This window comes from Bos mutus, chromosome 11 (genome assembly GCF_027580195.1).
Source record: "Bos mutus isolate GX-2022 chromosome 11, NWIPB_WYAK_1.1, whole genome shotgun sequence".
NCBI classification, from domain to species: Eukaryota; Metazoa; Chordata; class Mammalia; order Artiodactyla; family Bovidae; genus Bos; species Bos mutus.
This window is the reverse complement of record NC_091627.1, coordinates 89785027-89809523: the sequence shown is the minus strand read 5'-3', so window position 1 is coordinate 89809523 and position 24497 is coordinate 89785027.

The window sequence follows — 24497 nt, the reverse complement described above, 5'->3', positions numbered from 1 at the left end:
AGAAAATAAAGACTATCTTATGTAACTCAATGATACCAGAATCCTGAAAGAAATCAAAGTGAATTTTGTTTTAGGCTCAAATTTTCAATTAAAAATTTCAAATAATGAAATAGAAAAAAGCATAGAATTCCTTTAATCTTTGTTCATAAATATCTTAGCAATGTGTGATATAATGAATAAGAACTTCTGCTTTCTGCATGTCTTGTCATTGAATTCCATAGTATCACACAGTTTGGCATGGAATAAGGAGTAGATTACACAAGGGAAACTCCCAGGCAAGGGTGGCAAAGGAGAGATGCAAGTCCTCCAACATTCCCATTGTCCTTTTTAACATGGGATCAGCAGACTGCTAAACATGCAAGTGTGGGTCCGTTTGACCAGGGGTCCCTAAGACCAAGCGGAGATTCAGTGATTTTCTATAAGCACTGGCAGAACTCCCCAAAGCAATTATGCTCATGGTTAAGGTTTATTACAGTGAAAATATCCAAATTAAAATTCTCAAAGTGAAAAAAGTGCACGGGGCAGTCTAGGAGAGACCAGGCATGGGCTTCCAGTCATCATTCCTAGAGAACTGTACAGTGTTTAATTCAGCCCTTTACTGAGGTTGGCATTTCAGGGAAGGGACCTTGCCTATTGCATAATCTTATATGGCATAAGAATGGTTTTGTGAATGAGAATTATCTGATTATTGGGCACTGAAAATTTTGGGTTAGGTGTCAGTTATTTAAAAAGTTGTCAAGAGAGCCAGCTACACTGCAGCATGGAGGACTTTGGGGCCTTAGGAAGCTGAGTTTGGTTGGATGTGGCCCCCTCCTGCTGGGAGGGGAGAGGGTCCTTGATCTTAACTGCCACTGCTGTAGTCTAGATAACCAGGAGTGAATGCTAGCAATCCTCATCTAACAAGGAATTCCCTACGGAGAATTTTATGTCCCTAAGATTTGGGATAGTAAATAGAAATTGACTAATATGGAGAAATTAAAATGTTCTGCCTGAAGTTAAATTTAGACTATCTAAAGGGGATAGGAAAGTGAGTATCTGCAGCAGAAGCTGCAGTTTGCTTGACTGTTTATCTTGCTTTTTAGACAACAGTGAAGAAACATTTCCTTTGTTCCTTCCTTCCTTGGTGCTTGCCTGACTTCTTCATTAATATACTGGGGCTATGGGATGCATTGACATGTATTTTACAGTGGAATTAAACATGACAGCGTAAGCAATCTTAGCACAAACCGTGGAACTTTTCTCTTCTGTTAGAGAGAGAGTGAAAGTGAAAGTGAAGTCACTCAGTCGTGTCCGACTCTTTGCGACCCCACGGACTGTAGCCTACTATGCTCCTCCATCCATGGGATTTTCCAGGCAAGAGTACTAGAATGGGTTGCCATTTCCTTCTCCAGAGGATCTTCTGGACCCAGGGATCCAATCTGGGTCTCCTGCATTATAGGCAGACGGTTTACCATCTGAGCCACCAGGGAAGTTAGAGTAACTATCCCTACTTAAGTGTTCTTTCTTTTGTGATTTGCTCTCCTACATGCCCCCTCCATTGCCCTTCAGAAAATGATCATTTTTTTTTTTTAAACTCAAGGCTGATAGATAAAAGGAGGAAAAGGAGAAAGATGTAACTTGAATCCACACGTATTGTGTTTCTCAAAGTCTGAAAACCTTCACTGTATTGTAAAGGTCTAGATGAAGCATGAGGTAATGTTCAGCTGAAACCATGAAAATTATCCACTGTCTCAAATTAACTTGAAACTCATCAGTACTATAAAGACCTTTTGTTTTGTTGTTGTCGTTTAGTCGCTAAGTTGTGTTTGACTCTTTTGTGACCCATGGGCTGTGGCCCACCAGGCCCTTCTGTCCTTGAGATTTCCCAGGCAAAAATACTGGAGTGGGTTGCCCTTTCCTACTCCAGGAGATCTTCCCAATCCAGGGATTGAACCTGTATCTCCTGCTTAGCTGGAGGATTCTTTACCGTTGCTGACAAAGACCCTAATTTCTCTCGATTACAGTAGATTGAGATTTAGTTTGCCCAAATGCCCTTGGGTAACAAGGATCGATAAAATCAAAGCAACATGACACATCTGGAAGCTGCTGAGTTGAATATTAGATGTAAGCAAAACTTCCAAACACATGACTGAATACTAGGAGTAGCCCTTCAATACATTTTTTCCCTCTAGGGAGAATACATTTTTATAACTGTGACCTCAGTACAAATAGAAGTCATTCTAATTAAAGAGCATTTGCTAATGATAAAATCCTGGGATGAGTCTTTGGGCATGATATTCCCTAAGGAGCTGAGCCACATTTAGTATATACAGCCAAATATTTTTGAGGTTGAATTGCTCTGGGGCTTGTTATCAATAAGTTTTCATCTATTCTTTTTGAATCAATGATTTCCTTTGTTGGATTTAGACTGTCTTTGTATTCTCTTGATGCTCATAACAAAAGATGCTTGATTCAGAAATTCCGTTTGCTGGAAAAATACATCAGGTGAGTCATTCTGTCCATTAACCACCGCTGCTCTTCACTTTAATGTGCAGCGTGCTGTCTCCTGTGGGGTTTACCTCGCTCAATTTCCACTTGAAAGGTAAATGTTTATTTCTGGTCTCAGCAGTTCCTCAATCTTTTTCTCTTTATACCCACTTCATTCTCTGATTCTCCACAACCATTCTTATCCAAACCCTCATTTAGGACTTTTAAATCATCAAAGTAACAAGGAAGAATATTGGATTTCAGAATGAAAACCATTGCTCCAACACCAAATTCCTTGCCAAGAATTTTTCAAACCACTTTGATATAAAGATCGCTAGGTTTTATTCCTCAATTGTGCTATTCTGTTTTTTCAGCAACTATGCATCATGTATATACATATGCCATATATTTTTATATCTCTTACTTTACTTTTATTATGTCAGTTATTGAAAGGTTATTCAAACTTGCAGCTGAACCAGCTTATCTGAATGGCACATACCACTACAAGTTTGTTTGAAATAGAGGCTTGTTCTTTTCTTTTTATGCAAGGCAAAGGATTAACTATAGTAGCCAGTTGGGATTTTCTTTAATTCTAGAAGTAAAGAACATGTATACATGGTGAACTTTAAATTGTAAGAGAGTCATGCATTTTTGAGGTTAAAATAGTTAAGCTTGAAGATGTCTTGGTGCTATTTATAGTCTTTATTATTGAATGTGTCTAAAATTAATTGTACTAAATGTTAGATATTAAATCCAGAAGACTGCCCTAACTTATGGACTTGATATAGTTTTACTAGATAATCAAATATAAGAAAACTGAGTTTTACATTCTTAACACAGATAAAAATTTTAAAAGAAATTTTTATTGGAGTATAGTTGATTTACAATGTTGTGTTAGTTTCAGGTGTAGAGCAAGTGAATCAGTATCGGTAATACACACACACACACACACACACACACATATGAGATCCCCTGGTGGCTCAGGCAGTAAAGAGTCTGCCTGCAATGAAGGAGATCTGAGTTCGATCCCTGGGTCAGGAAGATCCCCTGGAGAAGAAAATGGCAACCCACTCCAGTATTCTTGCTTGGAAAATACCATGGACAGAGGAGCCTGGCAGGCTACAGTCCATAAGGTCACAAAGAGTCAGACATGACTGAGTGACTTCACTTTCATATATATTTGTGTATATATAATGGCACCCCACTCCAGTACTTTTGCCTAGAAAATCCCATGGATGGAGGAGCCTGGTAGGCTGCAGTCCGTGGGGTCGCTAGAGTCGGACACAACTGAGCGACTTCACTTTCACTTTTCACTTTCCTCCACTGGAGAAGGAAATGGCAACCCACTCCAGTGTTCTTGCTTGGAGAATCCCAGGGACGGGGAAGCCTGATGGGCTGCCGTCTATGGGGTCGCACAGAGTCTGACACGACTGAAGCGACTTAGCAGCAGCAGCAACATGTGTGTATATATATATATATATATATATATCCACTTTATTTTTTAAATATTCTTTTCCTTTATAGGCCACTACAGAGTACTGAGTACAGTTCCCTGTGCTATACAGCAGGTTCTTATAAGTTATCCATTTACATATAGTAGTGTGGAACATAGATAAAAATTAAAAAAAAAGTCTGAACTAGCTGGGATGTTCTAGTCTATGGCATTAGGGAGACACCTGGGGAAGATAAATGTGGATAAGCTGTGAAAGAAGGCAACTGGTATTCAAAACTCTACTCTCTCACCAGCTATTCTGAGCTTGTGGGTTAAATGTTTAAATTCTTCAAGCCTGTTTTCTTTTATCGGTAAAATGAGGATAATAGTTACATTTCTTTCATAGAGTTCTTATGACAACTGTCATGTGAAGTGTTTAACACATTGCCTAGCACATACTAAGTACTTGAAAAATAGTTATTTCTTTCTGTAGGCAGAAATCAGAATAATTTTATAACACATCTTTCCAAAATTCTATTAGTTTAGGACTTCATGGAAACATTTGACAAGTAATCATGGGTTGTTCTTTAAACTGTCTCTGTTTATCAAAAGTTATCTAGCTAGACATTCTTTAGAGATAGTTCAGCTGCTAAGATCCAACCCAAACAATTTTATTTTAAAGATTTGGAGATGACTTTACTATCTGCTTTAGTGGAGGAAAATGAAATACTGGAAGCAATGAGCTACCTCTGATTTTTCCTTCCCACCCCATGTTTTTCAATTACCGTATTTTTATTATTTTTATTTATATTTTAGGTATATAAAATATTGTTTATATTTTATGTATATGTTTATTTTTATTACTCCCCCCTTTCTTTACAGTACAAAAACTGCTCTCCTTCTGAATATGGTTTCTCTTTATGTCTTGAATCATATCCTCTAAATCCTTTGAGATCTTGATTGGTGATCATCTCTCTTGATTGCATTTCAGTGGACTCCAGTCTCTCTTCTTTCTTTATCGGCAAAAAGCCGTGGATGTCTTCATTTTCTTGTCACTTAACTCATTTATTGGGAGTCCCTCAAATCAGAAGCCGGCCTTCTTAATTGTTCTAATAAAATTGCACTCTTAAAAACATCAGTGATATCCTAGTTAGCCTACTATAAACCTTAGCTCCACCCTATTTTCCATATTTCATCAGTAACTGACGTGACCCACCTTCTTTGGTTTCCAAAAGCCCTCTGTTTGGATTGCTCTGAATACTCGTCTGTGTTCAGCTACAGGGGCCTTTCCTCTTCCTCAAAGCTTTCAAAGACAGGAACATGCTTGTTTCTGCTTCAGGGCCTTTGTATTTGCCCTTCTTTTTGCCAAAACTACTGTCACAGATTTTCATCTGAACATTTTCTTCTTACCCTACTAGACTTTGCTCAATGCCACTTTCTTTGTAGGAGTGTCCTTTAACACTCCAAATGTCTATACTCCTCTCTGCAATCTTACCTTATTGCATTATCTTCATGAAACTTTCTTTTGACTTCATGGCACTTCACCACTGCCTCAATGCCTTTGTTATATTTGTCTTATTATTTTCCTCCTTATTGGTACATAAGATCCTTGAACAGAGAAATCTTTTTATATGGACAACTGTTTTATGCAAAACCTAGAGAAACAGCGGATACACAGTCAATAAATATTGAAGAATGCATAAATGAACCATAAGGCTCTTTCTATTTTATTTGGCCTTCTTTCCTTTTGTTCTTCCTTTATTCTCTTCATTTGCCAGAGATTTTTAAAATATATATGATTTTTTCTAATTAAAAATACTTTATTCAAAATATTTCCTTCTAAATACTGGGGTTAAGATAAGTCAGCCAAACTATGCAAATGTATACCTTTACCTTGGTTCTTTTCTAATTTGTCTTTACACTCTCCTTACCAAGTGATTTATCATGTTTTGGGCTAATGCTTAATTCTAAATCTTTGCTCTGAACTTTTATCAGTTTACAATTTCTTTAGCCTCACTTAGTTAGCTAGCTACTCCTGAATGGTTCATTCAATACTGAATATTCTTGAAATTTATATTCTGCCAGATGCTGCTGATACAAAAATGAACAAGACACAGTTCTTAGAAAAGTGGCATTCATAGTCTGATCATCTATGATAATAGTTTGTAGTCTAATGAGGAGAAATAGATATATAAAAATTAAATTCACTGGGAAAAGTGCTATACTTGTAGATGGTACAGCTTGAACAAAGAGCAAGAAATAAAGAGCATCAGCTGATAGCATGTTGGGGTCAACTTCATTAAATCAGAACAAGTCCTTCCCATAAACAAGTCCTTTATATTTCACTGGTTAATATAGGTTCATCTGGGAATAATATCCTCTCAAGTTAGAGTCAGTATCATGTAGTATAGTCTCTTGGATTAAGCTGTCTAGGTTCTAATCCTGGCATACTGAACAAGTGTTTGATTTTGCCCTAGCTTCCTTACCTGTAAAACAAGGTAATGATAATAATAATAATACCTACTTCAACTAGCTATTGCAAGAATTTAAAGAATTAATGTCATATGAAAACACCATGTGTAACACAGAGTGCTCAATAAGTATTGTGCTGTGCTCAATCGCAAAGTCGTGTCTGACTCTGTGACCACATGACCTGTAGCCTGCCATGCTCCTCTGTCCATGGAATTTTCAGGCAAGAATACTGAAGTGGGTTGTCCTTTCCTACTCCACATTAAGCATTAGCTGTTCGCAATTTATTCTGCACCACCAAACAAATGCCCTTGAATTCCAAAAACAAGAAAGGAAACATACAGGGAGTTTTATGAACCTGTATTTACATAATTTTACATTTTTTGAGTTTTGTTTGTTCCCCAGGGCTATTTACCCTACTAGCTGATTTGTGTTTCAATGCTGTTACTTTTGCCAAGCTTCAGAGTTCCTGACAACCCTGAAGGACTTTCCATCTAAGATTATTTTTTATGGGTAAGAGCCTGCCATGGTTTCCTAGATACTCATGACAAAGGGCTATGCTTTTTTTGTGTGCCATGGTGGAGACTAGAGAATGCTGTGTCAACTATTTACCACCTTCTTTTGGGTAGGTGCTTTTTTTTCTATTGGATTTTTATTTTTGAAAACCACTTATTATGTAAATTTATCCTATTTTTTTTCAAAACTGAAACTTCAAGAGTACAATTTTTTTTTAATTTTGGCTTTCTAGTCACTTAAATTTTTCTCTTGCTTTTTTCTATTTTTTTAATAGCCATCATCAAAAATCTACAAAAAATAAATGCTGGCGAGGGTGTGAAGAAGAGGGAACCCTCTTGTGACGTATCTGCTTGTTTCTAAATATTTTTTTTTTTAATTTTGCTTGCCAGTCACTTAAATTTTTAGTTCAGTTCAGTCGCTCAGTCATGTTCAACTATTTGTGACCCCATGAATTGCAGCACGCCAGGCCTCCCTGTCCATCATCAACTCCCAGAGTTCACCCAAACCAATGTCCATCGAGTCGGTGATGTCATCCAGCCATCTCATTCTCTGTCATCCCCTTCTCCTCCTGTCCCCAATCCCTCCCAGCATCAGAGTCTTTTCCAATGAGTCAACTCTTCGCATGAGGTGGCCAAAGTACTGGAGTTTCAGCTTTAGCATCAGTCCTTCCAATGAACACCCAGGACTGATCTCCGTTAGGATGGACTTGTTGGATCTCCTTGCAGTCCAAGGGACTCTCAAGAGTCTTCTCCAATATTACAGTTCAAAAGCATCAATTCTTCGCCGCTCAGCTTTCTTCACAGTCTAACTCTCGCATCCATACATGACCACTGGAAAAACCATAGCCTTGATGAGACGGACCTTTGTTAGCAAAGTAATGTCTCTGCTTTTGAATATGCTGTCTAGGTTGGTCATGACTTTCCTTCCAAGGAGTAAGCATCTTTTAATTTCATGGCGGCATTCACCATCTGCAGTGATTTTGGAGCCGAGAAAAATAAAGTCAGCTACTGTTTCCACTGTTTCCCCATCTATTTCCCATGAAGTGATGGGACCAGATGTCATGATCTTAGTTTTCTGAATGTTGAGCTTTAAGCCAACTTTTTCACTCTCCACTTTCACTTTCATCAAGAGGCTCTTTAGTTCTTTACTTGCTGCTATAAGGGTGTGTCATCTGCATATCTGAGGTTATTGATGTTTCTCCCAGCAATCTTGATTCCAGCTTGTGCTTCATGCAGCTCAGCATTTCTCACAATGTACTCTGCATATAAGTTAAATAAGCATGGTGACAATATACAGCCTTGACATACTCCTTTTCCTATTTGGAACCAGCCTGTTGTTCCATGTCCAGTTCTAACTGTTGCTTCCTGACCTGCATATAGGTTTCTCAAGAGGCAGGTCAGGTGGTCTGGTATTCCCATCTCTTTCAGAATTTAATTTTTAAGAGGTGTCCAAAAACTTGTTTTTTGTTTCAAAACTGAAACTTCAAGAGTACAATTTTTTAATTGGATAAATTGAGTAATCTTTATGGTCAAGAACAAGAATAGGAACAACAATGCAGATAATAATTGTAGATTCTATTTAGCTTATACCACACATATACCTTTGTAAATTTTTATCAGTTTGCAAAACATTGTATTAGATGGATTCTGAAGGAGACTGGTTTAAAGAAGTTCTCTTTATTGTATCTTACTTGCTTAGGTTTAAGAGTTATTTGATGAATCTGTTCATGAAAACACTACATATTTTTATGGAACTTCACAGACATTCAAGTACCTTCACAGGCATTATCGCATTTGATCCTCCCATCCGGATGAGAAATAAGCCTTATTATCACTTTCACCAGCTGCTCCTGTTTTTCTTTGAATATTTTCTCAGTGCAGAAATCAGTTTTCCTTCAGTGGGGAGGCACACACTGATGGATACTCATCCAGACCTTCTTTTCTTTTTCTGCAGTCACCTGGTCAACTTTCTCTCACTTTCCCAGTCAGTCTTCCTCAATGAGCATCTGTCTCAAGGGCTGGTGGTTCTCAACACTGATTACATATTAAAATTACTTGAATTAAAAAATAATTCTTAGTGTCTGGGTCCCCTGTTAGACCAATTGCATCAGAATTCTGAAGCAAGATGGAAAGTGACCAGGCAGAGAGATTTTAAAAAAGATTTTTGAGTGATTTTAATGGGCAGCAGAGTTTGAGAACTGCTGCTTAGGTGCTTAGAACTATCTCCAGAAATGGAAAGCAATTTATTTCAGTTTTATACAGAAACAAAACCTTTCTAGTATAGTATATCATTACCCTCGGTGTCTTTTCTTTTGAGAAAATATGTATTTTCATATTTTTGTTTCTTCTAATAACTATAACTTTTATTTATATATTGCTTTATAATTAAAGTATTTTCTCATTCATTATTTTCATTGAGGCTGTATTTCAGGCATATGATTAGTATCTCATTTTATAAGAATGGAGGCTCAGAGAGATTGGGTTTCTGGCTACAGATTACAAAGTTTATAAGTAGGTGACCATGTGTGTGGCTAGGGGAGAGGGGCGAAGAGTGCAATCCAGGTATTCTGACCTCTAATTTAATGAACTTTCCTCCTGTTTGCTATTCATAGTGTGGCCCATGGGTTTGTGGGACATGCATCATCACCTGAAAGCTTGTTAAAAGTGTCAAATCCCAGGCCCACCCCTCCAGATCTACCAAATCAGAAGCTGCATTTTAATAAGTTATCCCCATGATTCAAATTCTTAATAAGGTTTGAAAACTATGCTGTCTCCAGATTCTTTAGTCCTACATTTTATGATGTCTTTGTATATATATGTTACATATACTGATTTCATGAAGGATAATTTTTCAGAATTCTTGCCTATAGTTTCCCCTCTGAAGCTTGTTTTCCAGTCTTTTCACTAATACTCAAGGCATTTTTTCCCAATAGCTCTCCTACCACCCTGAAATGAATCTGTGATCATTTTCTTCTGCTTTGAATTTTGCAGGTACAAGAGCTCTGGAGGACCCTGGGAGGGTTGATGTTGCTTTTTCACTGTCATAATTTTCCTCCTTTTTCTGAACCAGAGGGTATAACCTAGGAAAATGCCAATCAGACTCCTATTAACATTTAGATTCTCAGTGGATCTTGCTGAACTCTTGTTCCTCATTATCATCACTCACAGTCCATAAGAGGACTTTAGGGATCTCATGCAGTAACATCTTTTCTAATAGGTATTCTCTCTACAGACTGCAATTGAAAAGGTTTCTAGTGATATGCCTTTCACTTTACTGAGCTCTACATATCACTTCGCTTCCTTAATGAATTCTGAACCCGGAGAAGTCTAAGAGAAGACAGAAAGAACTACTATGGATACCACAGTTCCATGACTGGGGCTGTCTCATGGCTATAGCAGTTGAGATAAACAAACAGGTTGTTTTCTGAATCTCAGGCTATGTTGAAGTGTTGCAGCAGTATGAGAAGCAGTCCAGGCAACTTGTTGATGATCTATTATGCAGTTTTTGCAACACACCAGCTGCTCTGGGCTTGAATTGCTTTTCTACTCTCTGTATCTGTCTCCACCCCAGAATTTCCCCAGTCTCAGAGAAATTAATATCTCTGTGATCCTTTTGGGGAAAAAATACACAAAACTCCAGCTATGATCCTAAAGTTAATGTGTGGCTTTCTTTTGAAAAGGGAATATGTTGGGGGGAGGAGCTAAGATGGCGGAGGAGTAGGACGGGGAGAACACTTTCTCCCCCACAAATTCATCAAAAGAACATTTAAACGCCAAGTAAATTCCACAAAACAACTTCTGAAAGCTGGCAGAGGACAACAGGTACCCAGAAAAGCAACCCGTCTTCGAAAGGAGGTAGGGAAAAATATAAAAGACAAAAAAAGGGACAAAAGAGGGAGGGACGGAGTTCCATCCCTGAAAGGGAGTCTTAAAAAGAGAGAAGTTTCCAAACACCAGGAAACCTTCTCACTGCCGAATCTGTGCTGAGCCTTGGAAGCACAGAGGGCAACATAACAGGGAGGAAAAATAAATAATTAAAACTCGCACATTGCGAGCCCTACAGTAACTCCTCCAGCAGAGAAGCAGTGCAGATGCCTGCATACGCCATTAGCAAGCGGGGGCTGGGCAGGGAGGCGCGGCACGGGCTGCATCGCAAGAATCTGGCCTGAATACCCTGAGCACTATCTGAGCGAAATAATTTGGGCTAGCAAACCAGACTGTGGGATATCTAACATGCGAAAAGCCAGCCCTAACCTATGACACCGCCAGGCCTGCGCACAGAATAAAGGACTGAACAGAGATAGCCGGCGGCAGACCATCCCCCTCCGGTGATAGGCAGCCAGAGCCGGAAGGGGACAATCGCAGCCCCAGAGAGACATTATCTATAAAACTGTAAGCAGGCTTCTTTGCTAACTAAAACTTCTTGGGGGTCTGGACGGTCAACATCTGCCTGAGAAGGTGTGCCGGTGCACAACTAGATAACCGAGCGGCGGGGAGGTGATAAGTCACAGCAATCACGCGCGCAAAACACCTCATCACCTGAGCTGCTCGGATCTGGGAAGGGCACAAAACGCAGGCCCAACTGAGAGCCTGCGCCTCTGAGGACTACCCGAGTGCCTGAACCTGAGAGGCTTGGACCTGGGAAGTACAGGCAGCCCAGGGCGGGCCGTGGATGGTTCGCGGTGGAGCAACCTAGAGCCTGAGCAGCGTGGGCAGAGAGGCTACACGCGCTGTGAATGGGGGGCAGACCCAGTGTGGCTGAGGCACTGCGAGCACACGCCAGTGTTATTTGTTTGAAGCATCCCTCCCTACCTCCCCTCAGTGCGACTGAACAAGTGAGCCTATAAAAAAAAAAAAAAATTTTAAGTCCTCTATTATTCCTTTAATTTCCACTTTTATAACCGATTACTTTGCAAAAAAAAAAAGACCCTTTTTTTTAAAGCAAACTTCATATATATTTTTTTAAATAATTTTTTGACCTTTCTTTTTCTTTTTCCTTCTTTTCTTTAACATTGTATTTTTGAAATTCCAAACTCTACTCTAGATTTTTAATTTTAGCTTTTTAGTATTTGTTACCAATTTTGTACCTATAGTTTTTGTTTTTGTTTTTATATAATTTCTGTGACTTTTTTTTTTTTTCTTTTTCTTTTTCTCTGTTTCTTTCTCTTCTTCTTTTAAATAACATTGTATATCTGAAATTCCAAACTCTATTCTAGATTTTTAATTTATGCTTTTTGGTATTTGTTATCAATTTTGTACCTGTATTTTTTTAAAAATAATTTATGTGACCTTGTTTGTTCTTGTTTGTTTTTTTTTTTTCTCTCTCTTTCTTTTTCTTCTTCTTTTTTTAACTTTGTATTTTTGAAATTCCAAACTCTAGATTTCTAACTTTTGCTTTTTGGTATTAGTTATCAATTTTGTACCTATATTTTCTTTATAATTTTTGTGACCTTGTTTGTTTTTGTTTGTTCGTTTTTTCTCTCTTTCTTTTCCTTCTTCTTTTCTTTAACATCGTATTTTTGAAATTCCAAACTCTACTCTAGATTTTAAATTTTTGCTTTTATGTATTTGTTACCAATTTTGTACCTTTAAGAACCCAATCTTCAGTACCCATTTTTCACTAGGGAGCGAGATTACTGGCTTGACTGCTCTCTCTCCCTTTGGACTCTCCTTTTTCTCCACTAGGTCGCCTGTGTCTCCTCCCTAACACTTCTCTACTCTACCCAACTCTGTGAATTTCTGTGTGTTCCAGACGGTGGAGAACACTTAGGGAATTGATTACTGGCTGGATCTGTCTCCCTCCTTTTCATTTCCCCCATTTATCCTCCTGGCCACCTCTGCCACCTTCTTCCTTCTTCTCTTCCCCCTTCTTCTTCCCTCTTCTCTTCTCTGTATAACTCTGTGAACAACTCTGAGTGGTCCAGTTGTGGAGTGCACATAAGGAAGAGATTACTGAATAGCCCACTCTCTCCTCTATTGATTTCACCTCATCTCATTCGGGTCACGTCTAACTCCCTCCTCACTCTTCTCTTCTCCATATAACACTGTAAACCTCTCTGGGCGAAACAAGTTTCAGGGCAAGACATACCAAGCAAATTCTCCAGCAGCAAGGAACACAGCCCTGAGCTCCAAGATACAGGAAGCCCAAAGTCACCCCCAAACCATAGACATCCCATAACTCATTACTGGACATTTCATTGCACTCCAGAGAGAAGAAATACAGCTCCGCCCACCAGAACACCAACACAAGCTTCCCTAACCAGGAAACCTTGACAAGCCACCTGTACAAACCCACACACAGCGAGGAAAAGCCACAATAAAGAGAACTCCACAAACTGCCAGAATACAGAAAGGACACCCCAAACTCAGCAATTTAAACAAGATGAAGAGACAGAGGAATACCCAGCAGATAAAGGAACAGGATAAATGCCCACCAAACCAAACAAAAGAGGAAGAGATAGGGAATCTACCTGATAAAGAATTCCATATAATGATAGTGAAAATGATCAAAAATCTTGAAAACAAAATGGAATCACAGATAAATAGCCTGGAGACAAAGATTGAGAAGATGCAAGAAAGGTTTAACAAGGACCTAGAAGAAATAAAAAAGAGTCAACATATAATGAATAATGCAATAAATGAGATCAAAAACACTCTGGAGGGAACAAAGATTATAATAACAGAGGCAGAAGATAGGATTAGGGAGGTAGAAGATAGAATGGTAGAAATAAATGAATCAGAGAAGAAAAACGAATTAAAAAAAATGAGGACAATCTCAGAGACCTCTGGGACAATGTTAAATGCCCCAACATTTGAATCATAGGAGTCCCAGAAGAAGACAAAAAGAAAGACCATGAGCAAATACTTGAGGAAATAATAGTTGAAAACTTCCCTAAAATGGGGAAGGAAATAATCACCCAAGTCCAAGAAACCCAGAGAGTCCCAAACAGGATAAACCCAAGGAGAAACACCCCAAGACACATATTAATCAAATTAACAAAGATCAAACACAAAGAACAAATATTAAAAGCAGCAAGGGAAAAACAACAAATAACACACAAGGGAATTCCCATAAGGATAACAGCTGATCTTTCAATAGAAACTCTTCAAGCCAGGAGGGAATGGCAAGACATACTTAAAGTGATGAAAGAAAATACCCTACAGCCCAGATTATTGTACCCAGCAAGGATCTCATTCAAATATGAAGGAGAAATCAAAAGCTTCTCAGACAAGCAAAAGCTGAGAGAATTCTGCACCACCAAACCAGCTCTCCAACAAATACTAAAGGATATTCTCTAGACAGGAAACACAAAAATGGTGTATAAACTCGAACCCAAAACAATAAAGTAAATGGCAACGGGATCATACTTATCAGTAATTACCTTAAATGTAAATGGGTTGAATGACCCAACCAAAAGACAAAGACTGGCTGAATGGATACAAAAACAAGACCCCTACATATGTTGTCTACAAGAGACCCACCTCAAAACAGGGGACACATACAGACTGAAAGTGAAGGTCTGGAAAAAGATTTTCCATGCAAATAGGGACCAAAAGAAAGCAGGAGTAGCAATACTTATATCAGATAAAATAGACTTTAAAACAAAGGCTGTGAAAAGAGACAAAGGTGGTCACTACATAATGATCAAAGGATCAATCCAAGAAGAAGATATAACAATTATAAATATATATGCACCCAACACAGGAGTGCCGCAATATGTAAGACAAATGCTAACAAGTATGAAAGGAGAAACAATAACACAATAATAGTGGGAGACTTTAATACCCCACTCACACCTATGGATAGATCAACTAAACAGAAAATTAACAAGGAAACACAAACGTTAAATGATACAATAGACCAGTTAGACCTAATTGGTATCTATAGGACATTTCATCCCAAAACAATGAATTTCACCTTTTTCTCAAGCGCACATGGAACCTTCTCCAGGATAGATCACATCCTGGGCCATAAAGCTAGCCTTGGTAAATTCAAAAAAATAGAAATCATTCCAAGTATCTTTTCTGACCACAATGCAGTAAGATTAGATCTCAATTACAGGAGAATAACTATTAAAAATTCCAGCATATGGAGGATGAACAACACGCTGGTGAATAACCAACAAAAAACAGAAGAAATCAAAAAAGAAATAAAAATTTGCATAGAAACTAATGAAAATGAAAACACAATAACTCAAAACCTGTGGGACACTTTAAAAGCAGTCCTAAGGGGAAAGTTCATAGCAATACAGGCATACCTCAAGAAACAAGAAAAAAGTCAAATTAATAACCTAACCCTACACCTAAAGCAACTAGAAAAGGAAGAAATGAAGAACCCCAGGGTTAGTAGAAGGAAAGAAATCTTAAAAATTAGGGCAGAAATAAATGCAAAAGAAACAAAATAGACCATAGCAAAAATCAACAAAGCCAAAAGCTGGTTCTTTGAAAGGATAAATAAAATTGACAAACCATTAGCCAGACTCATCAGGAAACAAAGGGAGAAAAATCAAATCAATAAAATTAGAAATGAAAATGGAGAGATCACAACAGACAACACAGAAATACAAAGGATCATAAGAGACTACTATCAACAATTATATGCCAATAAAATGGACAACGTGGAAGAAATGGACAAATTCTTAGAAAAGTACAACTTTCCAAAACTCGACCAGGAAGAAATAGAAAATCTTAACAGACCCATCACAAGCATGGAAATTGAAACTGTAATCAAAAATCTTCCAGCAAACAAAAGCCCAGGTCCAGATGGCTTCACAGCTGAATTCTACCAAAAATTTAGAGAAGAGCTAACACCTATCCTGCTCAAACTCTTCCAGAAAATTGCAGAGGAAGGTAAACTTCCAAACTCATTCTATGAGGCCACCATCACCCTAATACCAAAACCTGACAAAGATCCCACAAAAAAAGAAAACTACAGGCCAATATCACTGACGAACATAGATGCAAAAATCCTTAACAAAATTCTAGCAATCAGAATCCAACAACACATTAAAAAGATCATACACCATGACCAAGTGGGCTTTATCCCAGGGATGCAAGGATTCTTCAATATCCGCAAATCAATCAATGTAATACACCACATTAAGAAATTGAAAAACAAAAACCATATGATTATCTCAATAGATGCAGAGAAAGCCTTTGACAAAATTCAACATCCATTTATGATAAGAACTCTCCAGAAAGCAGGAATAGAAGGAACATACCTCAACATAATAAAAGCTATATATGACAAACCCACAGCAAACATTATCCTCAATGGTGAAAAATTGAAAGCATTTCCTCTAAAGTCAGGAATAAGACAAGGGTGCCCACTTTCACCATTACTATTCAACATAGTTTTGGAAGTTTTGGCCACAGCAATCAGAGCAGAAAAAGAAATAAAAGGAATCCAAATTGGAAAAGAAGAAGTAAAACTCTCACTGTTTGCAGATGACATGATCCTTGACATAGAAAACCCTAAAGACTCCACCAGAAAATTACTAGAACTAATCAACGATTATAGTAAAGTTGCAGGATATAAAATCAACACACAGAAATCCCTTGCATTCCTATACACTAATAATGAGAAAACTGAAAGAGAAATTAAGGAAACAATTCCATTCACCACTGCAACGGAAAGAATAAAATACTTAGGAATATATCTACCTAAAGAAACTAAAGACTTATATATAGGAAACTATAAAACACTGGTGAAAGAAATCAAAGAGGACACTAATAGATGGAGAAATATACATGTTCATGGATTGGAAGAATCAATGTAGTGAAAATGAGTATACTACCCAAAGCAATTTATAGATTCAGTGCAATCCCTATCAAGCTACCAACAGTATTCTTCACAGAGCTAGAACAAATAATTTCACAATTTGTATGGAAATACAACAAACCTCGAATAGCCAAAGCGATCTTGAGAAAGAAGAATGGAACTGGAGGAATCAACCTACCTGACTTCAGGCTCTATTACAAAGCCACAGTTATCAAGACAGTATGGTACTGGCACAAAGACAGAAATATTGATCAATGGAACAAAATAGAAAGCCCAGAGATAAATCCACACACATATGGGCACCTTATCTTTGACAAAGGAGGCAAGAATATACAATGGATTAAAGACAATCTCTTTAACAAGTGGTGCTGGGAAAACTGGTCAACCTCTTGTAAAAGAATGAAACTGGAACACTTTCTAACACCGTACACAAAAATAAACTCAAAATGGATTAAAGATCTCAATGTAAGACCAGAAACTATAAAACTCCTAGAGGAGAACATAGGCAAAACACTCTCGGACATACATCACAGCAGGATCCTCTATGACCCACCTCCCAGAATATTGGAAATAAAAGCAAAAATAAACAAATGGGACCTAATTAAACTTAAAAGCTTCTGCACAACAAAGGAAACTATTAGCAAGGTGAAAAGGCAGCCTTCAGAATGGGAGAAAATAATAGCAAATGAAGCAACGGACAAACAACTAATCTCAAAAATATACAAGCAACTCCTGCAGCTCAACTCCAGAAAAATAAATGACCCAATCAAAAAATGGGCCAAAGAACTAAATAGACATTTCTCCAAAGAAGACATACAGATGGCTAACAAACACATGAAAAGATGCTCAACATCACTCATTATCAGAGAAATGCAAATCAAAACCACTATGAGGTACCATTTCACGCCAGTCAGAATGGCTGCAATCCAAAAGTCTACAAGCAATAAATGCTGGAGAGGGTGTGGAGAAAAGGGAACTCTCTTACACTGTTGGTGGGAATGCAAACTAGTAAAGCCACTATGGAGAACAGTGTGGAGATTCCTTAAAAAACTGGAAATAGAACTGCCTTATGATCCAGCAATCCCACTGCTGGGCATACACACTGAGGAAACCAGAATGGAAAGAGACACCTGTACCCCAATGTTCATCGCAGCACTGTTTATAATAGCCAGGACATGGAAGCAACCTAGATGTCCATCAGCAGATGAATGGATAAGAAAGCGGTGGTACATATACACAATGGAGTATTACTCAGCCATTAAAAAGAATACATTTGAATCAGTTCTAATGAGATGGATGAAACTGGAACCTATTATACAGAGTGAAGTAAGCCAGGAAGAAAAACACCAATACAGTATACTAACGCATATATATGGAATTTAGAAAGATCATAACAATAACCCTGTGTACGAGACAGCAAAAGAGACACCGATGTGTAGATCAGTCTTATGGACTCTGTGGGAGAGGGAGAGGGTGGGGAGATTTGGGAGAATCGCATTGAAACATGTATAATATCATGTATGAAACGAGTCGCCAGTCAGGTTTGATGCATGGTACTGGATGCTTGGGGCTGGTGCACTGGGACGACCCAGAGGGAGGGTAGGGGAGGGAGGAGGGAGGAGGGTTCAGGATGGGGAACGCAGGTATACCTGTGGCAGATTCATTTCAATATTTGGCAAAACTAATACAATATTGTAAAGTTTAAAAATAAAATAAAATTAAAAAAAAAGAAAAAAAAGAAAAGGGAATATGTGTTTGTCAACTGTATGTTTGATATGTAAAAGTAACTGTGGTTGGAGTAGCTAAATTTATGTGAGAAACATATAAATGCATGTTACATATCAAAAAAATGGAAACAAAATGAAACTGGCCTTTGTTTAAATCCATAGAGCTCTTTCTTTATAGCTCTCATAGAGCATTTATAGTTGCCATGTATTGCAGTACACACTATCTTTTTACTCGATTATAAGCTGCCTGAAGTGTCTTGCTCAAGTACCTAGTTTAGTGCTATCCCCACAGCATAGACCCCCACTGGAGCCAATGCATATGTCAAATTAAATAATGGAGGAAATTAAAAAAAATATGAGTGTATTGCATTCTGTTCTGATTTCAGATAATGAAGACATACTTGAGGAGAGCAATGAATATCCCTGGGTTCTGTTTTTTCTTTATAAAATGTGGACAAAAGAAAGGATGATCCTTTGAATCCTTTCTAATATGACAGTTTTAGCATTCTGAGATGCTAAAACTCAGACATTGTAGATGTCTGAGACAGTCAAGTAGAAAAGCCCAGCTAGAATCTCAGGTGAACTGTCAAACAGAGAGTTATGTTTGCGAAGTCATTGGCATGTTTTTTTTTTTTTTTTTTTTTTAAGCTGTAAGAGAGGATACGATCTCACAGAAAGTGTGTAGAGTAAGAAATGGCTTAGGGTGGGACTTTTGCCAAGCAACTTATAAAAGACAAATGGAGGAAGAGGAGCTCATGGTGACTAGTAAGAGGGAGGTACTATTAAAGGGTAGAGAGAAACTCAAGTTAGAGTGTGAGAGAGAAGCGTCTACTCTTCTCCCATAGGAAGGTAGCTGGCAGGTTCTGTGAGTAAGTGTGTCCAAAGGATGGGGCAACTGAACCCTACCTCATCATCATCTCCTGACTCTCAGCTCCCTTTTCCTCTCATTCCCCCTGGGCTCGAGGGGACTAGAAGCATGGCATGGGTACCCTATTCCTTGTTCACTCGTATTCATTTCTGTATATTAAACTTTCAAAATAATATTATTAAAACAGGGACTCAATGTTAAAATCTTTTCCTTGCACGTACATAGTGTAAAGCCCACACCCATTTGTTTGATACATGAGGACTTTTACCATCAGACATTTTTCACTTAGTCTTCTACCAGGGTCATGCTCTTCCAGTCCCAATTGAAATATCCTTCTTTATCAAGGTTAAGTAATTGTTGGTTCAGAAATATATGATGCTTTCTACTCAACTGTGCCTTTGATGATTTTTTTTTTCTCTTCACCTGGCAAGCATTGTTTATTTTTCTTCTCTTGACAAGTGTCTCTTCAGTGTTTAGAATATAGTTCAAGCATTTCCTTTTTGCATTCCCTCTTTCTAAATCATTATTTTAACCCTCACATTTTGCTCCAGTAGCATTTTGTATGTGTTGCATTACTCTCTGTATTATATACCATTATTTGTTGTCTACACATACGTACTAGGCTGAGGCTTTAATGATTTAATTTTCACTGGGTCACAGAAGCAACCATTAGAAACAGACATGGAAAAAATGACTGATTCCAAACTGGGAAAGGAGTACGGCAAGGCTATATATTATCACATTGCTTACTTAACTTATATGCAGAGTACATCATGTGAAATGTAGTCTGGATGAATCACAAGCTGGAATCAAGATTGCCTGTCAACAGTCTCAGATATGCAGATGATACCACTTTCCTGGCAGAAAGTGAAGAGGAACTAAAGAGCCTCTTGATGAGGGTGAAAGAGGAGAATAAAAAAGCTAGCTTAAAACTCAACATTCAAGGATGAAAAACATAGCATCTGATCCCATCACTTAATGGAAAATAGAAGGGGAAAAAGTGGAAGCAGTGACTTTATTTTCTTAGTCTCCAAAATCACTGTGGAGAGTGACTGGAGTCATGAAATTAGAAGAAGCTTTCCCCGTAGAAGGAAAGCTATGGCCAACCTAGACAGCATATTAAAAAGCAGAGACATTACTTTGCTGACAAAGGTCTGTCTAATCAAAGCTATAGTTTTTTCCAGTAGTCATGTAGGGATGTGAGAGTTGGACCATCAGGAAGGCTGTGCACTGAAGAACTGATGCTTTGAATTGTCATGCTAGAGAAGACTATTGAGAGTCCTGTGGACTGCAAGTAGATCAAACCAGTCAATCCTAAAGGAAATCAACCCTGAATATTCATAGAAGGAGTGATGCTGAAGCTGAAGCTCCAGTACTTTGGCCACCTGATGCAAAGAACCAACTCTTTGGAAAAGACCCTGATGCTGGTAGGTGAAGGAGGCAGAAGAGGATGAAATGGTTAGATAGCATCATCAACACAATGGACATGAATTTGAGCAAACTCCAGGAGATAGTGGAGGACAGAGTAGCCTGGCATACTGCATTCCACTGAGTCACAAAGAGTTAGACAGACTCAGCAATTGAACATCAACAGCAAGGTCACAGTCAAATTTGGACTAAATTTTTTAAGGGTTCAGCTTCATAAATCTTGTTCTCTTTTGGTTGACAGAATCTACATGCATTTTTGTATCCCTCACACATTCTTGGCTCTGCAACATGTGCTGTGCTATAAGGTCACAGGTGTGGGATAAGTCTGTGCAATTGATTGTCAGTGTGACCTGGTAAAATTTACATCCCATGATCCATAGCAATAGTTCAGGGGTGTGCATTGAGGCATATTTCTGACATACATACTGATATTATTTCTGTTTAAATTCTGATATTGAAAATATTAACAGTATCCTAGGTGATACATCTGTATTTACCCTATGAAAGGGTTACCTTCATTATTTCTTTCTAAGGAGATCAAACAGTGGATAAATTTACACATTTGAGTCGCTTTCAATTTAATAATTAGCTAGTATATTGTATCATATGTGGAAAGACTCAACAAAACATTTATAAATGAATGAATAACCTTTTTTCCACAAAATGTTTTTCAACAAAAAATGAATCCTTTCTTAAGAGAGATTAACAAAGTAACTTGAGGCAGGTATAAGAAAATAAAAATAAATAGGAATAAAATTATATATTTTGCATACATGTTATTCATCAATAAAAATTTAACTGATTTTCTTTCAGTGTCATTGACTTGTCCCAAATAAAATTTGAAGAAGCCATCTGGAATACTTCCTAAGCAAGTTGGTGACAAATACTTGTAACTTCTTTTAATAACTGCCTTCATTTCTTGCCACGGATGCTGCCAACAGTCTGTTTGGTCTAGCTTGCCTGCTTAGTTTTTTATTAACCGAAATCAAAAGTATGAGCAGTAGAAGTCCTTCAAATTTTCTGTTCCTGCTTACTTATTTTGTTGTAGAATACCTAGGTTTCTTTAACGTGTAGATACTTCTGATGGACCTAAATAAATGATCCTGTAACTTCATCTAGTATGAGATTTATGCCTCTCATAATTTCTTTTAATTCTGGGAGATGTGTTTTTCATTGCCTTTTCAATATCTTATTGTCTCTCAGAGAGTTTAAAAACCTTGCACCTTTGCTTCAATCAATAGGGGAAAAAAAAGACTAAGAAAAGCATCATAATAACTGTGTTGTTTTGGAATTACATATGTACACATGGGCTTCCCAGATGGTGCTAGTGGTAAAGGACCTGCCTGCCAATGCAGGTTAGATGTAAGAGATGTGGGTTCAGTCCCTGGTTGGAAAGATCCCCTGGAATAGAGCATGGCAACCCACTCCAGCATTCTTGCCTGAAGAATCCCATGGACAAAGGAGCCTGGTGGGCTACAGTCCATAGGGTTGCAAACAGTTGGACACAACTAAAGCTATTGGCATATGCATTTATACATACCTGTTCTCAGAGGTGGGCTTCCTTGTGGCTCAGACAGTAAAGCATTTGCCTACAATGCAGGAGACCCAGGTTTGATCCCTGGGTCGGGAAGTTCCCCTGGAGAAGGAAATGGCAACTCACTCCAGTATTCTTGCCTGGAAAATCCCATGGATGGAGGAGCCCAGTAGGCTACAGTCCAGGGGGTAGCAAAGTATGTGTAATACCTTAGAAAAGGCAGAGGAACCAGAGATCAAATTGCCAACATTTGCTAGATCATAGAGAAAACAAGGGGATTCCAGAAAAAACATCTACCACTATTCCATTGACTACACTAAAGCCTTTGACTCTGTGGATCGTAACAAACTGTGGAAAGCTCTTAAGGATATGGAAATGTCAGACCATCTTACCTGCCTTCCAAGAAACCTATATGTGGGTCAAGAAACAACAATTAGAACCCTGTATGGAAAGACTGATTGTTTCAAGATTGAGAAAGGAGTACAACAGAGCTGTCTGCTGTCATCCTGTTTGTTTAACACTGAGCACATCATGAGAAATACTGCACTGGATGAGTTACAAGCTGGAATCCAGACAGACAGGAGAAACATTAACAATCTCAGATACGCAGATAATATCACTCTAGTGGCAGAAAGGGAAGAGGACCTAAAGAACCTCTTGATGAGGGTGAAGGAGGAGTGAACAAGCTGGCTTAAGACTAAATATATATATATATATATATATATATATATATATATGTATGTATAAACTAAGATCATGACATTCAGTCCCATTACTTCATGGCAAACAGAAGGAGAAAAGGTGGAATCTGTGGTAGATTTCCTCCTTTTGGGGTCTAAAATAACTGAAGATGGTGAGTGCAGCCATGAAATCAGAAAATGATTGCTTCTTGGCAGGAAAGCTATGAGAAACCTTGACAGTGTGTTGAAAATCAGAGCCATTATTCTGCTGACAAAGGTCCATATAGTCAAGGCTGTGGTCTTCCCAGTGGTCATGTATGGTTGTGAGAGCTGGACTTTAAAGAAGACAAAATGCCAAAGAATTGAGGCCTTCAAACTGTGGTGCTAGAGAAGACTCCTGAAAGTCCCTTGTACGGCAAGGAGATCATACCAGTCAATCTTAAGGGAAATCAACCCTGAATACTTATTGAAAGGACTGATGCTGAAGCTGAAGCTCCAGTATTTTGGTCACCTGATATGAACAGTCAACTCATTGGAAAAGTCCCCAATTCTGGGAAAGATTGAGGGCAGAAGGAGAAGAGGGCATCAGAGGATGAAATGGCTGGATGGCATCAATAGTGCAATGGACATGACCTTGGGTAAACTGCAGGAGATGGTGAGGGACATGGTGACCTGGCATGATGTAGTCCATGGGGTTACAAAGATTCAGACATGACTGGGTGACTAAACACTCTGAGTACTAGTGGTAAAGAACCTGACTGCCAGTGCAGGATATGTAAGAGACTTGGGTTTGATCGCTGCACAGGAAAGATCTGGAGGAGAGCATGGCAACCCACTCCAGGATTCTTGCCTGGAGAATCCCATGGACATAGGAGCCTGGCAGGCTACAGTCCATAGGATCACAAATAGTTGTCTAATCAGGGATTGTACAAGATGAGAATTATTTTCTTATTAATACTACCATTTTTTAACTCTCATTCTCCCTCAATGGACTGGTGTTTTCCATGGCAACCTGACCTGTAATATTGCAACAGAGTAAATGTAGAAACAGATGTAAGAATCCAGTTGTTTTTATTAAGGCAAATATTAGAGGGACTTGCACAAACAGAAAGAAAAAAATCACTCTTCTCTAATTCTTTTTTGTTTTATATATATATATATATACATATAAATTTTATTTTATATTGAAATATAGTTGATTTACAATGTTGTGTTAGTTTCAGATGTACAGCAAAGTGACTTAGTTATACATATACCTATATCTATTCTTTTTCAGATTATTTCCCCACATAGGTTATTACAGAGTATTGAATGTTCTCCATGCTATACAGTAGATCCTTGTTGGTTATCTATTTTATATATAGTACTATGTATATATTAATCCCAAACTCTTAATTTATCCTCCCCACCTTTCTCCTTTCATAAACATAAGCATAAATTTTTTTAACTCAAAATGTCATTCATGTTAACACATCATAGATTTATCTTTGTTATTTGAAATGAATGAATTAATCTTTTAAAATTTCTTAAGTTTAATTTACAAGACTGTATTGATAACTACACTGCACAAGAGTTCTTTGAAGTACTCATTAACTCT